Raw genomic sequence first — 15,000 nt, 5'->3', positions numbered from 1 at the left:
CTCACGTAAAACATCATCACGTCAAGAGGTCAGGGATGACGTATCGAACTACGCCCCAGTGTTTACAAGTGTGGAGAAAGAGGACTGTCCCGACATTGTTGTATGTCAAATAATACTAATGTCTTTGTGTCAGTTTATTGTTTAAAATGATCCGCAAATGTGCGTTTCATATATGTAACATATGACCTCGGCGTTATTACGCAATTACGTGAGGTCACGCTAGCTCGTCACACGGAGGAAGAAGAGAAGTTGTGGTTTAAAAGTGCATATTTTTTATTTTTCTTGCAAAAAATGACAATCATATTGCTAGATAAGACCCTTATGCATTTAGAGTCCTTTGAAACTGCAATTTTAAACTTTTAAAAAAGTGTTGGGGTCCATTAAAGTCCATTAAAATTAAAAAAATGCGGGAATGTTTTCCTCAAAAAAACATAATGTCTTCTCGACTAAACAAAGAAAGACGTCAACATTTTGAATGACATGGTGGTGAGTAAATTATCTGGATTTTTTTTAAGAAAATGGACTAATCCTTTAAAAGAAAATGTCAATGGTGCTTGCAGATGAAACCTGTTGCTAGGGTGTTGCTATGTAATTGCTAGGGGCGTCTTGTGATTCTAAGGTAGCTGTCTACTACCCCAAGTCAAAAAAGTTTTATCTACCACTTAATTTTTGCATTCAACATATGCTTTAATCTGAAGTGACTTAATTCAAGTTATATCAGTGGAAAATCGAACGTATAACCTATGTGCTGCCACCAATGCAATACTCTACCAACTGAAGACACAAAAACACTGCTACTGTGCTACAGGAACCATCTACTTATATTGGTGTTTATAAATGTGCCTCAGGTTCCCCCTTTAATACACGTTTATCGTCCACCAGGAGAAAATGTAATGTCTGATCGCTTGTAAAAGTAACAGCCAACCCTGAGCAAGAGTTATGATGAGAGCACAACAGAAAGACAAACTGTATTTCCACAGAAGAGGAAATAAATTTCACTCGGCTCCATTTCCTTATTAAATCATTTCAGCGATGTGACAAATGTCAACAGTGTCCGTAAGTTAAAATGACGCTAAGCAGAGGTCCAGGGACTGACTGACTGGCATACAGTGTATAACTGCATATGAATCAAAGCTGAAGCAGACCTTTTTTAATGAAATTTTATGACAAAATCACTAATTTTTCACTTCTGGCACCTTATGCATCCTCAAAGAGACCAGAGCGTGATTTTTAACTTGCAAAGAGAAGAACTCAGTATAGCGGTTTGAGAAATGCAGCCGTAAACTTCCACAATAAACAAAGCAGATCTGGACTGTAAATACTTTGGAGTTTCGCTCCTCCCAGTCTTTTTCATTTTTTTATCATGTTTTGCTTTCCCGTGTTGTCCAGTGTGTATTTGAATGCAGATGAAGCTGCTGAGTTGAACGTTCCCTTGAGTGTGCGTGAGGGTCATGGGTTACTGGTCGAAGTCTGCTAGGAACTGGTTCCAGTCCAAACAGGCCCAGCAAGAGACTCACATGCTCACACATTTGTTATCTTGCTCTTAGTGCAATGTTGTCTTCACACTGTATATCTATTTTGCTTTTAAATGTTTCTTTTGTTTGCTTTGGACGAAGACACAACACACTAGAAAAAACAAAACTGCAGATGATACTGTAAAGGAAATAGATGTGATGATAACCAATGATGATGTGGTATTTAATAACAGTTACTATATAGTGTGCCTATCTACATTGATTTTGCTTTAGACACTCGTTTCTCTGAGTTTAATTAAAATTAATTAACAACTAAAAATTTACAATACTTCTGCAGCATGATATTATATGTTAATTTAATCATTTTGTAATGAATATTTAAAATCCAAATTTGTATCCGTTACAATTAACTAGTGCACAATGAAAAAATTTAATGCGGAGGGTCTTGTAAACACAACAGTTTTTCAATATTTTACTATGTTTTTACCTCACTTTAGATGAATTAATACATCCCTATCTTTTTTTTAATGCGTGCACTTTTAATCTTTGTTCAGCACCTCATGAATGTGTTAGCATTTAGCCTAGCCCCATTCATTCCTATGGCTTCAAACAAAAGTTTTATTTTGTGCCACCATATTTACTTGTGTAACTCCTCATGTAACAGTCTTTAAATAGGGCAAACATGGAAGTGTTTGGTGGCTTATAAATTCATCCCTGCCTGGATCCCAAGGAATGAATGGGGCTAGGCCAAATGCCAACACAGTCAAGACGCGCTGTACAAAGATTAACGCATTGAAAAAAGAAAGGTATGTACCAATTAGTCTAAGTTGAGGCAAGAACACAGCAAAATATTAAAAAACGGTGGTGTTTTCCTTTAAGGGGTTTATTTCACGTTATCAACCGGCTGCCTGTACATTATCCCACTTATTACACGAAAACCTGTTTACTTTTGGTTTTAAGATAAGACAAGGCGTTCAAATGTCACAAACACACTATTTGGTTTAATCATTGGTAAATATAATTTCATTAATGTTAATAAAAGACATTTATATTTAATGTTTGTGTAATATAAAACTGTGTCTGATTTGCAGCATGCAGGTTACAGTGAGTTATTTGTTTTGAGCGGTTGTTAGCTGGGAATAACAAACTTGCAAATGTGGCGCCTGGCCAATCAGAATCAAGCATTCCAATGAGCCGTGTAATAAACAATGTTAACAAATAGGACCTTATTGTAAACTGTACCAAAATATGTTTTTTGCTTCTGTGTATACTCAGGTTTACCAAATTATTTTGGATGTGCAATTGAAAGAAATACGACAAGGGGTTGGGATGGGAGAGAAAATCAGTCAACCTTGTTTTAGATCATTTTCCTTATTCTGTGATGATCTCAGAAAGCAAACATAAAACCCCCGTTAAAAGCATTGAATTATTAGACAGATGCATACCCCCACGCCGACATTTATAGACAACTATAAACCTACAGTACATTTACCACAGTATAGCTGCAACACTGTATGACAACATTGATAGTATCAAGTTGCATTTAACTAACCGCTACATGCTCAGACTTGTGAAACATCTTCCTGAACATTGAGTAAGCCTGTAAAAGCAAGGGTGTATGCAAGTGTGTGGCTGTTCCTAGCATACATACATTCCCCTCATACCTGGCAGACAAAGACTGTTGACCCCAAGTGTAGTATATATCGTAATTTCTCAAGTTTTGTGGAAGAACAAATACTGCATGAAAAAAGAATGGTCTTAACTAACATTGGTCGTAGTGTCTTTACTCTAAATCAAACATCCTGCTCTCTATTCATTACCCAGAATTCCCACGGATGTAGAAATAACACATAAATAATTCACCCGCTCTGGTCTGGATTATGACATTTACATTATAGCTGCCTTTAGCCCTTACTTTCTTCTAAGGGCATTTGCTTTGTCCCTCTTTTTTATCACCATGACAACAGGTTACATATACATAATATAACAACTCGCATTAACTGCACAACCAATCACAAACAATTACCATTCATATTATCTTAATAGCATTACAGGTCTCTTTGTTATTTCACTTGCAATTTGTATTCATATTTTGGGAAGAATGTGATGTGAAGGTGAGGATTTTTCCACCAGTTAATTGACAAATGCGGTTATATCCGTATCACGAGATGGGGGCTTTTAAAATTGCATAGGAATATTTGTGCAGCCGTCCCCATTTTACTATTACTTTAAATTGCAATGCAAGGAGTGCTGTTTTAACGCAACGCTTAAAGTGGGCCGGTGCGTGCCGGTACTTTTTTATTTTTATATGTAGGATACCCAGCATCAGGACAACATGCTGTAATCGCTGAGGCGAAACGCCATGTAGCACCAGTTATACTGACTATCGCAACATATCTACGCAAATATTTCATGAGTCTAGGAGTTTTGTTGTCCTTTTAAAAGGTCTATTAAAGACGGGGTGAAAAACATTGATTCCCTTTTTTTCCAGAGTACCAAAACACACTTGTAGCCAATCAGCAGTAAGGGGCGTGTCTACTAAACGACATTGTTGCCTGCGGTGATTCTCGTGAAATTAGACTTATAAGGTGTCATGAAACATTTTGATAAAAAAAGTAAATGCAAAGTAAGAGTATCAAAATAAGAAGCGTACAGTTACAAACATATCTTCAAGTACTATTTTGCACATGATTTCAAATGACATCATACAAACCAATATTGTTGTTTTTTCCACATTTAAGGGGAAAATGTTCATTACCGCAACGTGTCCATGACTGGATTTGGGTTCTTTGACAGGGAAATATTTATAATTAAAAAATCTAAAAAATAAAAAGCTTCAGTGCATGTTATACTATAAAAAATAACAGTAAAGAAACATGTGGTATTTGGTGCTCTTTGGTAAATGTAGAGACAATAATAAGGAATATAAATGTCCAATTTTCTCATCCTCCGCAACAATTTTCAATCATTGTTTAAGCCTTCAAGAAACTAACATTTTCATAATTGACTATGACACTCTAGATGGCCACCAGGTAAGCAGTTCTTATTTTTTCTCTCCAGATAAAAATTGAAATTTTGTTTGTCATAATACCTACTAGACAACTTTTTAGTTCTCATAACCGAAACATGAGTTTGTAAATGCATATGTTTAATGTAATATCATGTTGCGGTAATGATCATTTTTTATAATGATAATCTAAAAATAATGGTTATCGTAAATTCAGACCTTAATTTTATATGTGCAAAAAAATTGCCTTCAAGGGCTTTTTAAAAAATCTAATGCTGGACACTTTCTAAGTCTGGATTTCACGAGAATCACCCATGATGTGTGAGGCGGGTCTATCAAAAGAAGGTCCAGATTCAATTGGGGTAGGGGCGTGTTTGTTTCGGTGATTAAATATCAACATTGGCTTTCAGAAGTCATGCACCCCGCCTTTAACCTTCCAAAATATTGTTCATAATTAAGAGGGCACATGACCTCACTAGAAAATGAATTTAACATATTTTACATGGTGCTAGTGATTTTGTCTCAATTAGTACAATCTGAAAAGTCGATCTGAAAGCATCATTCCACCCCCCCCCTCCAATGAACGTACTGTATGAATGGGATTGGGCAAATTGGTAACCTCGTTAAATAGGTGTTGCTGGTACTTCAAATACAAGTTTCGCGAAAGACAGCAAGTGAAAGAGAAAGACAGAAAAAAAAGATAGAGGAATCTCCAGGGTACAGTCATTCAATGCATTACAATGTACAACACAATAGAGTGAGACACCACACCCTGACCCCGATTTTTTGTCTTTGCTCGCCTTTGGAAAATAAACAGGTTATTTGCACATGGTAAATGAAAATTCACAATAGAGAATCATTAAGAGAAACACAGTGACTGTACAGATCCATATGCATGACAAATGTGCATGTCTCCTGTCAGGTTCTGCCACTTTCACCACTTTACGAAGACTGTTTCTCTTCATCTATAAAGAGAGGTGTCTGAACATGAGCATTATTGAAGAGGACACAGATACTGTAAAGTCCAAAAGAGACCACCAGTGATAATGCACCAATTATGCATTATTTTCCCTTTGACAATACTACATTTTTCAGACAAAAGGAGTACACATGGTCAACGTCACAAATATAATATTTAGTGACCTGATTCATAGTCGACCTAGAAACAGTGTAGAATTCAACAACATTCTTCATTTTATCTTTTGCTAAATTCACAACTTTATTTTTAGATTGAAATGGAAGATGATACCATTTTAAATGCAGTCTCAGATGTGTGTACCAGCAAATCCAAACATGCACATTCAACCTAATATTTTAACTTTTGACAATTTATAAAAACAAGTTGAAATTATTCAGCTTAATTTGTTTAGTTAAAGTAACTTAACATATATTATAGTGTGTAGGATGCTGTAATGTCTTCATTTAGCCCTGGCAACACAAACAGTGACAATCTGTTGTGTCTTATACTGGGGCAGGTGCATGGTGTTGAGTGCAAAAGTCTATGTGCCAGGTCCATGGACAGTAAAATCACATTTAGGCGGCATTGCTGTTATTTAATACTCATGAGAACGGCACACCTTGCTATACACTGTCACTTTCATTCAGCCCCTGATCCTGTGTGTCTCACTGTCTCAAGGTTACTGATATCGGGCTGATCCTAGATTACTTTAGAAAAATAACAGAAAAGTAAAGATGTCTAAATGCATGAATTGCTGATGTACTTTCATAGATTGTAAAAAGTGAAAAAACTTCTTAAATTACTTTAATTGGTAATTGTTTTTTTTTCAACTTTTAAGTGTTTTAAGTAAAATGTAAATTAAGAAAACTTTTTTAGGTGTTACCAATTAACGCTTTCCTGCCAATGACGAGTATTTCTGACTTTCCCCAATACCACTATTAGCTCTTCTGCAACTAAGCAGCTCCAGTCAGATGTGCTCAACCTTGTGCCCTTCAAAGATCAGAACTCTTGATGTGTAAACTTTAGAGAGAGTTGCACTACTGTGTCTCATACTGTAGTCCATTACAATACATTTGGTGAATAAAGCAATGAAAATCAACGTTATGTGGGGCGCTGTTTGGAATTAGCCCTCCATCTGTGTGTGCGCGTTTAAGTGCACTTGGTAGTGCATACACAGAGAGATGAGTTTCAAAAAGCAAGCGAACATAAAATCTTTGTTATTGACAGGGCACATACAAAAAAAAAGATCTCCACAGTATTCTTTTTCTAATAAAAACATTTGTTTATGTCTTAAGTGTATGCAGATTACTTTCAGAAACCAGTCTGTGCTTATTTGGTCTTAAAGAGACAGTAACCTCAATTAAAGGAATATTCCATTTTCTTAAAAGAAAAATCCAGATAATTTACTCACCTACATGTCATCCAAAATGTTGATGTCTTTCTTTGTTCAGTCGAGAAGAAATTTTGTTTTTGAGGAAAACATTGCAGGATTTTTCTTATTTTAATGGACTTTAATAGAGCCCAACATTTAATACTTAACAGTTTTTTTCAACAGAGTTTCAAAGGACTATAAACGATCCCAAACGAGGCATAAGGGTCTTATCTAGCAAAACGATTGTCATTTCAAGAAAAATAAAAAATATGCTCTTTTAAACCACAACTTTTCGTCTAGGGCCGGTCCAGCGCGACCTAACGTAAATGCATGACGTAGGGAGGTCACGTGTTACATATATAAAACGCAAAGTTGCGGACCATTGTAAACAATAAACTGACACAAAGACCATTAATTAGTATCAGTTGACATACAACAACGTAGAAACGGTCCTCTTTCAACACACTTGTAAACACTGGGGCGGAGTTTCGCGTTCGTCTTCTGTGACCTCTTGACGTTATGACGTATTGCGTGGGGTCACGCTGGCGCATCACGACCAGATCTAGACGACAAGTTGTGGTTTAAAAGTGCATTTTTTGTTTTGTTTTTTGTCAAAAATGACAATCGTTTCGCTAGACAAGACCCCCACGCCCCGCCTGGGATCGCCCATAGACCCCTGAAACTCCGTTGAAAAAAACTGTTAAGTATCAAATGTTGGGCTCCACTAAAGTCCACCAAAAAGAGAAAAATCCTGCAATGTTTTCCTCAAAAAACATAATTTCTTCTCGACTGAACAAAGAAAGACATCAACATTTTGGATGACATGGTGGTGAGTAAATTATCTGGATTTTTCTTTTAAGAAAATGGAATATTCCTTTAACCTACTTAGGTCTGTGTCATTAATGTTATTCAAACAACCAAAGACAAAGAGAAGATCTCTAAAAATAATAATAATTTTATTTAATTTATACAATAAAGACAGTGTTATGATTCATTTAATTTGATTTTTGTATCTAATGCTAATTTCAGACCTTACTTTAATGTGCAACTTTGTTCTTTTTATAGATGTTTGCATTTTCTGTATTTGTTATTAGATTTTTCCCACCCATTTTTTGCTGATCCGAAAAATAATCTGATCCGTGCCTCAAAAACTGTAATGTGATCCGAACCGTGAGTTTTGTGATCTGTCACACCCCTAGTAAAGTTAGTACACAGTCATAGCCATAAATGCAAAGGTACTAATAATTGGCATAATACTTTCATTCAGTGTTTCGGTTTTCGGGTTCGATTTCCTCTTTTTCGGTTTTCGGTTTCGGCCAAGAATTCTCATTTCGGTGCATCCCTAGTTTCAATTGCAACGAACCATCATCATTGCGACCAGTGTTTGCATTTCATCAGCTCATTTGCATTTTAAAGGACCCACACAAAAACGGCACATTTTTGCTCAGGCCCACAAAATGGGAATTTTAACATGCTATAATTAACTATCTGTGTGTATTTTAAGCTAAAACTTCACATGAACACTCTGGGGACACCAAAGACTTATTTTACATATAAAAAAAATCTCATAATACGACCCCTTTAAGAAGCTTGCCCAGCCATGGTATTTATGAATGCTTTCCTCTATGTCACTCCCACTTATCAAACCACATCGACAGCACTGCTTTGTTAACCTTGTCGGTCTCTCGGCCTGTCTCTCCACCTCTTATTTTCGCCTGTTTTCATCTATTTTTTCCCTTCTTCCATGCAGATAATCAAATTGGTCTGGGTCAAGAGTTTGTGATTCTTGTCATTCCTTAGCCACATAAGGGTGAAAGCCCTCATTCAGCTGAGCAGAAGTGTACATGATATTTATACACAGATTAACGGGAAACAATACGTAAAAATATAACTGCTAACACACACCTGACCACTCAATATTAAAACAGCACGTGTGGACTCGTGTGTTAGGTGTTTATCCAATCCATCAATTAAAATTTAAATGTCATGGAAAAGAGCCAATTTTAGGAGGACGACAAAAGAAACAAGGATACAAAAGAAAAGGAAACTATTACTTTATCAACTCTGAAAACACACTTCCTGTCTTTGAGCAAATGTGCATGTCAGTTTCAGAGGGCATCGTTTCATTTCTAGAACGGCCACAAAGGCACATGAATGATGGCTTGAAAACAGTATTACTGCATTACATACATCTAACTAAATGGCACTGAAAAAGCTCACTTTTAAAAACATTTGGCATAACATGCTTGCTAATCATGTACATTGTTTCAAGAAAAGAATTAGCATTTACACGATCATAGCAGACATTCACATTATCTATGCAAGTGGTTCTCAAACTTTTTCGGCATGTACTATGGCCCCCTCTTGTTCCCTTCGTGGTCCCCACATAGAAAATGTATGACATAAAACATTCAATTTGCACAATCTCACAGCCCCCAGTTTGAGAACCACTGATCTATGCAAAATTTTTAGGGAGGTCTATGGCATAAGTGACCAAATACATCTGGTGATCTCTTAAGCTATGTTACACTTTAACAAAAACCATGAGTATTGGCCAACCATTTGAGTCTTCTATGAATGAACTATGGACAGAATGTCAGCCATAATAAACACACACTGGGAGCCACTGAACTCATATTAATACATAACGAAATGGAGAGATTAGAGTCAGCATGGGCCGAACATGGGCCTGAGGAGCTCTGATATCTTTCCTCCATTATCTCTCCTACTCTTTCTTTTTCCGTGCGGTTATGTGGTTTGGTTTTCGTTAATGGTCTTTGTTTTAGTGCGATGCATTCTGAAAACTTGCTCTTATCTTTACTCAGTCCATCGGCTGTTTTAACGCTTGGTAGTTTGAAACCACAACTCTAGAAGTACACTCCCTATTTGTCTTTCACCATTCACGAGTCTTGAGATGTTATGTCTTTCTCAACTCTTTCAAACCCATAACATAGATTTTGACATTTTATGAAGGCAATGCTGGTACTTTCAAGTTGTTATAATAGATATTCTGACTACACTACTCTTCACAGTGTTAACCCTCATTTTGTTTTAACCCAAATAAATAAGTACACTTAACAAACACTAAAAAAATGTCCTCCATTCCTCAAGTGTTTTAGTTTAATGCACGAATTGCATGATTTCTCTTATGTCAACAAGAAATTTTGAGTTTAATCAATTTATTTTATCTTATTTAAATATCTGGATTTGACGCATGCAGCATGCATAAGTTAACTGGTACTGTTATATGAGTGTATTATTTAATAATACTTTATTAATACTACTGCAGCTGTTTTTGTTATCATTGTTGCTTATAATTTTTGTGGTGAAGTTAACCACAGTTAATCTTTTCACTTAATGAGATTTGATTACTGTCAACTTGTGTTGAGTGTTGATGTCTCTGTGTGAAGTTGAAACCTTTACTTTGCAAGATTGCAAAGTTCTCCAAACATAACAATTTTTATAAAACGAAGTTAAAATAAGAATACAGTTTCTCATATTTGTTAACTGACCATGTGTAAAACAGGAAATGTTTCATTAATCCAACAAGAATATAGACCGTCTCACCGGGCGCACGTGCGGTGACGCAATAAGCGTCTGGTCCGAACTTTACTTCCGGTTTCTGTTTGTTTAATGGTCTGACTAGTTGCTTTAAACTGAACTCTTAAACAAATACCTCGTCGAAAATAACAAATGTTTTGGGTTCCTATGTAATCTACGTGTTGTTTATTTTGCTTGTTATATAAATAAAGTACTTTAAAAAGGATTTTGTTGTTATTTATTCTTCGTGGAGTTTACCGGAAGTTATGTGATGACCACGAAAGCCGCTTGTTTATGTTGTTACTGCTGAAACCGTCTATATTGCTGGATCAAGACATTTTTCTTTTCAGTGAAAGAAACGGTAACACTTTACAATAAGGTTCATTAGTTAACATTAGTTAAAGGCGGAGTGCACAATGTTTGAAAGACAATGTTGATATTTGAATTCACCTAAACAAACACGCCCCTACCCCAATAGAATCTGGGCTTTCTATTGATAGACCCGCCCCACACATACGCAACCCAGGCAACGATGTCGGTGAGTAGACACGCCCCTTACTGCTGATTGGCTACAAGTGTGTTTTGATAGTCGGCCTGACTCCTTTTTCCAGAGCGTTTTTCAAACATTACGCACTCCGCCTTTAACTACATTAATTAACATGAACTAATAATGAACTTCACTTATACAGCATTTATTAATCTTTGTTAATGTTAATTACAACAATTACTAATACTTTAATAAAATCATGTTAACATTAGTTAATGCACTGTGAACTAACATGAACAAACAATTAAAAACTTTATTTCTATTAACTAACATTAACAAAGATTAATAAATACTGTAACAAATGTATTGCTTATAGTTTGATCTTGTCAGTTAATACATTAACTAATGTTAACTAATAAACCTTACTGTAAAGTGTTAACAACGAAACATTTAAATCGCCTGTTCAGCCATCTTAAGTAGATTTAACTTGAAAATTTAACTTGAATTGACTTGTCTGGGCTTACAGTAGTTCTGTTAACCAATTTGATGGCTGTATTGGTTATTTATTGGTTTATTGGTTTAATTAAGGTTAACGCCTTACACAATCATTTACAAGTGTTGAGTTTGCTGCCTTATATTTTCTTTGTTTAAATCAACTCAGTCAACAAGTCATTTTAACTTACCATAATTTATTTGAGAGATTAGTTAACTTAAAATATAGTTGAATTAGGTCAACTTCAACTCATCACGATAAATGATAGTAAGTTGAGATGACTTGTACATCGGAGTTGATTAAAGAGGACATTTCAAAGATGTTTTTAAGATATCAAATAAATCTTTGGTGTCCCTAAAGCACATATGTAAAGTTTTAGCTGAAAATACCATATAGATAATTTATTACAACATGTTAAAATTCCCACTTTGTAGGTGTGAGCAAAAAGGTGTGTGCCGTCTTTTGGGTGTGTCCTTTAAATGCAAATGAGCTGATCTCTACACTAAATGGCAGTGCTGTGGTTGTATAGTGCAGGTTAAGGGGCGGTATTATCCCCTTCTGACATCACAAGGGGAGCCAAATTTCAATGACCTATTTTTTCACATGCGTGCAGAGAATGGTTTACCAAAACTAAGTTACTGGGTTGTTAATTTTCACATTTTCTAGGTTGATAGAAGCACAGGGGACCCAATTATAGCACTTTAACATAAAAAAGTCAGATTTTCATGATATGTCCCCTTTAAACAAAAAATGAAAAGGCAGCAAATATTATTTTACAGTGTACGCACTATAGTGTGTAATAATGTAGAAGTAAGAATGGCTGCTCCATGGATATGTTTGGAATCCCTTCAATGCAAGTCTCTGGGATTCAGGGTTAGGAATTACTCAATGCTCATGGCAAAAATATCCCAGTAATTTCAGACGTGGGGGCACAAAACAGCCCTTAAAAATTCCTCTATTTAAGTATTACTTTCATTTACATCTGAAAAGCCCATATGCAAAAGCCGTTAAACGCCACCTTCATCAAAAATTAGATAATAATATATCCAAATGCTCTCGGCACAAATTATATTGGTAATCAAATACTAAATCGCTTAAAATCTCTTAATCCCGGCCTCAGGTCATTCAGAAATACCAGTTTGTTGGCAGACTTCATTAAGAGTCTGACAAAAAAATGCTAATTTACAAGAAAACATATCAGACGGTTAACATGAACGTAACATCCATCATTAAAGTTACTCAATGACTCCAGTGGGTTGTTATACTTCTTCTAAAGCAAAGTTCAAATATGGCGGCACATCGCTAAGGTTAAATCTCTTTGGTTCTTGAGTGTCTCGTAACTAGTTGTCCTATGCGTGAACCAGTGAGATTTAAAGGAACAGTATGTAGGATTGTGGCCAAAACTGGTATTGCAATCACAAAACTTGTGGCTAAAACGGGTACTGCAATCACACAACTGGTGGCCAATACACAAAATGACAACATAAACATCAGTTGAGGGCTGCAACTCCACTTTTTAAATGACAATATCCTGGCCAAACCACTGTTGTCAGTGTTATAAGTATGAAAATGATTTCTTAATGTCTAGTGACATATCAGGGCCATTTTAGGATTAATTGATATACATTTATTACATACCGTTCCTTTAACGTTATCGACATGCCTCCATATATGAACGCCACACTGATTTGTACGTTTCCATGTTCCTGTGGCACAATGGTTATAGTACTGCAAAGGTCATGGGTTCAACACACTTTGGATAAAATTGTCTGCCAAATGCATAAATGTGCATGAATACATAGCATATCAATCACCTAATAGGCTAAAAACACTAATCATTTTATTATTACACATTTTTTTACAAATGTATTGTTTAGTTTCAGAACAAACATATTTAGCCACGAGTAATTGTGGATTACTTTAATGATGGATGTGTATGAGCTTCACCATTTTAGGCTAATATAACAAGATAAAATGACCGTATTTTAATACATAATTATAGGTTTGTGTTCAACTGAAGAACTATAATAATTCAGATAAAGTGTTTGACTTGAACGTATTACAAGATTTCAAGTGGCATTCATGTTTATAGCATAAACGGCGCTAGATATATGCCAAAAATTTTAACACTAAACAAATTTGAACAAACACTTAACCCCAAGTATGCACACTATTAACAGTTATCCTACAAAGCACCACTAAAATGACAGATAGTGCTTCATGTGAACATTTGTACAGAGCTATCATCACTCCGAGCCATGTGTGCACCACTAAAGGCGAAAGGGAGAGAAAGATTATTTCGGAGGGCACGCTATTGGTTTAGGGCACAGGGTGAGTTATGCCTGAAAACTACCCTCACAATCTGAACGATTTCCTGTACCCTTTCCCACGCTTGCTGAAAGTGAGAGGGGGAAAGACGAAGCCAAAAGAAGTGAAAGGAACGAGAGGAAGGGAGATATTACGGAGAGAGATAGAGAGGAAGTGTCATCTCTCAGTTTACAATTAACGAATAAGTCAACGCCTTTCTTTTACTAGTTGATGACCACCAGCTGTCCATGACAGAACATGACGGGACTGAAGGAGAACAAGAAAAGGAGAGGAAAAAATAATGAGAGGCCGATCTATAGGAGGTAATAAGTACGACGGGCGAGGAGTGAAAGCAGACACGTGTGGAGCGAGTGATAGGGTGTAGCGGCAAAAATGAGTCTGTGGTCTAATGTAAACCAGAGCGGAGAGGCTAATGCAGTCTCAATGCCCCATCATTAACCATTAGCCTTGTTGCAGATGGAGTCCTCATCCTGGGTTATCACCAAGAAATTTGCTAATTGAAGAATGACAAACCCAAAAGTGCAGCCATCTCTCCGAGTGCAGGCCACAATCCGCTATTAGAGACAGAAAAACCAATGCACACAATCCCACATCTTTTAGCCAACCACAAATTTACTAAAAACCAGATCAGATGCATGTCTCATGGAGCCTTTTAATGTCAACGCTAATCTATTATTGATTCTGCATAATGGCATTGGTTTATGGCAATAGGCCTTTTGTTGGGCAGTTTGGGTGAAGTCGTTAATGGAGAATGTCATTGCTACATTATAGATAATCACATTTCTCTAACATGACTGCATGCTGATATCACCACACTTTGTCCCTTATCCGATTGCTTCCGTTATTATGTTAAGGAGGCTCTCCACTCAAATCTGCTGTCATAAAGTGGATATTTAAAACTTTAGCTTGTCAGTCTTGCAGGCTATGTTTACATGGCAACAATGTAGTAAAAAATGGAAAAGCTTTGCAAAGCTTTGAAAAATCTCACGTACAAACATCAGCACTGTTAAAAAGATCCCACTTTACATGGATTCATAATAACGACTCAAATCAAGTGGTTGTCGATGTTACTTTGTAAATATGCACTACAGTCCTGTGCACATATGGATTCTAAAGAGCGATAAACACAAACTTAAAAAGACGGCAAAGCATTGAACTGCTTTGCTTAAATGGTTAACAGGACGTTTTTAAACTACAAGTGACCCTGGAGTATAAAGTGGCAAAAGTTTGTAAACCGTTGTAAAGCGTTAATAAACTCAGTATCTTAAGCAGCGCAAACAAAGTCCTTTAGGCCGCCGTTGTTGTTTTGTTTATACATGTAAATACCTATAGAGTAAATT

The 15,000-nt window shown here is 36.2% G+C and overlaps 1 protein-coding gene across 2 annotated transcripts in view; it reads right to left on the bottom strand.

Moving 5' to 3' along the window:
* Positions 1 to 15,000, bottom strand: part of plcb3 (phospholipase C, beta 3 (phosphatidylinositol-specific)) — a 64,337-nt gene that overhangs the window by 30,982 nt on the left and 18,355 nt on the right. The gene's annotated exons all lie outside the window — the stretch shown is intronic.

Source organism: Misgurnus anguillicaudatus, chromosome 21, assembly GCF_027580225.2.
Source record: "Misgurnus anguillicaudatus chromosome 21, ASM2758022v2, whole genome shotgun sequence".
Taxonomy (NCBI): domain Eukaryota; kingdom Metazoa; phylum Chordata; class Actinopteri; order Cypriniformes; family Cobitidae; genus Misgurnus; species Misgurnus anguillicaudatus.
Note: the sequence above shows the minus strand (reverse complement) of the source record. Positions and strands in the feature narration are given on the sequence as shown.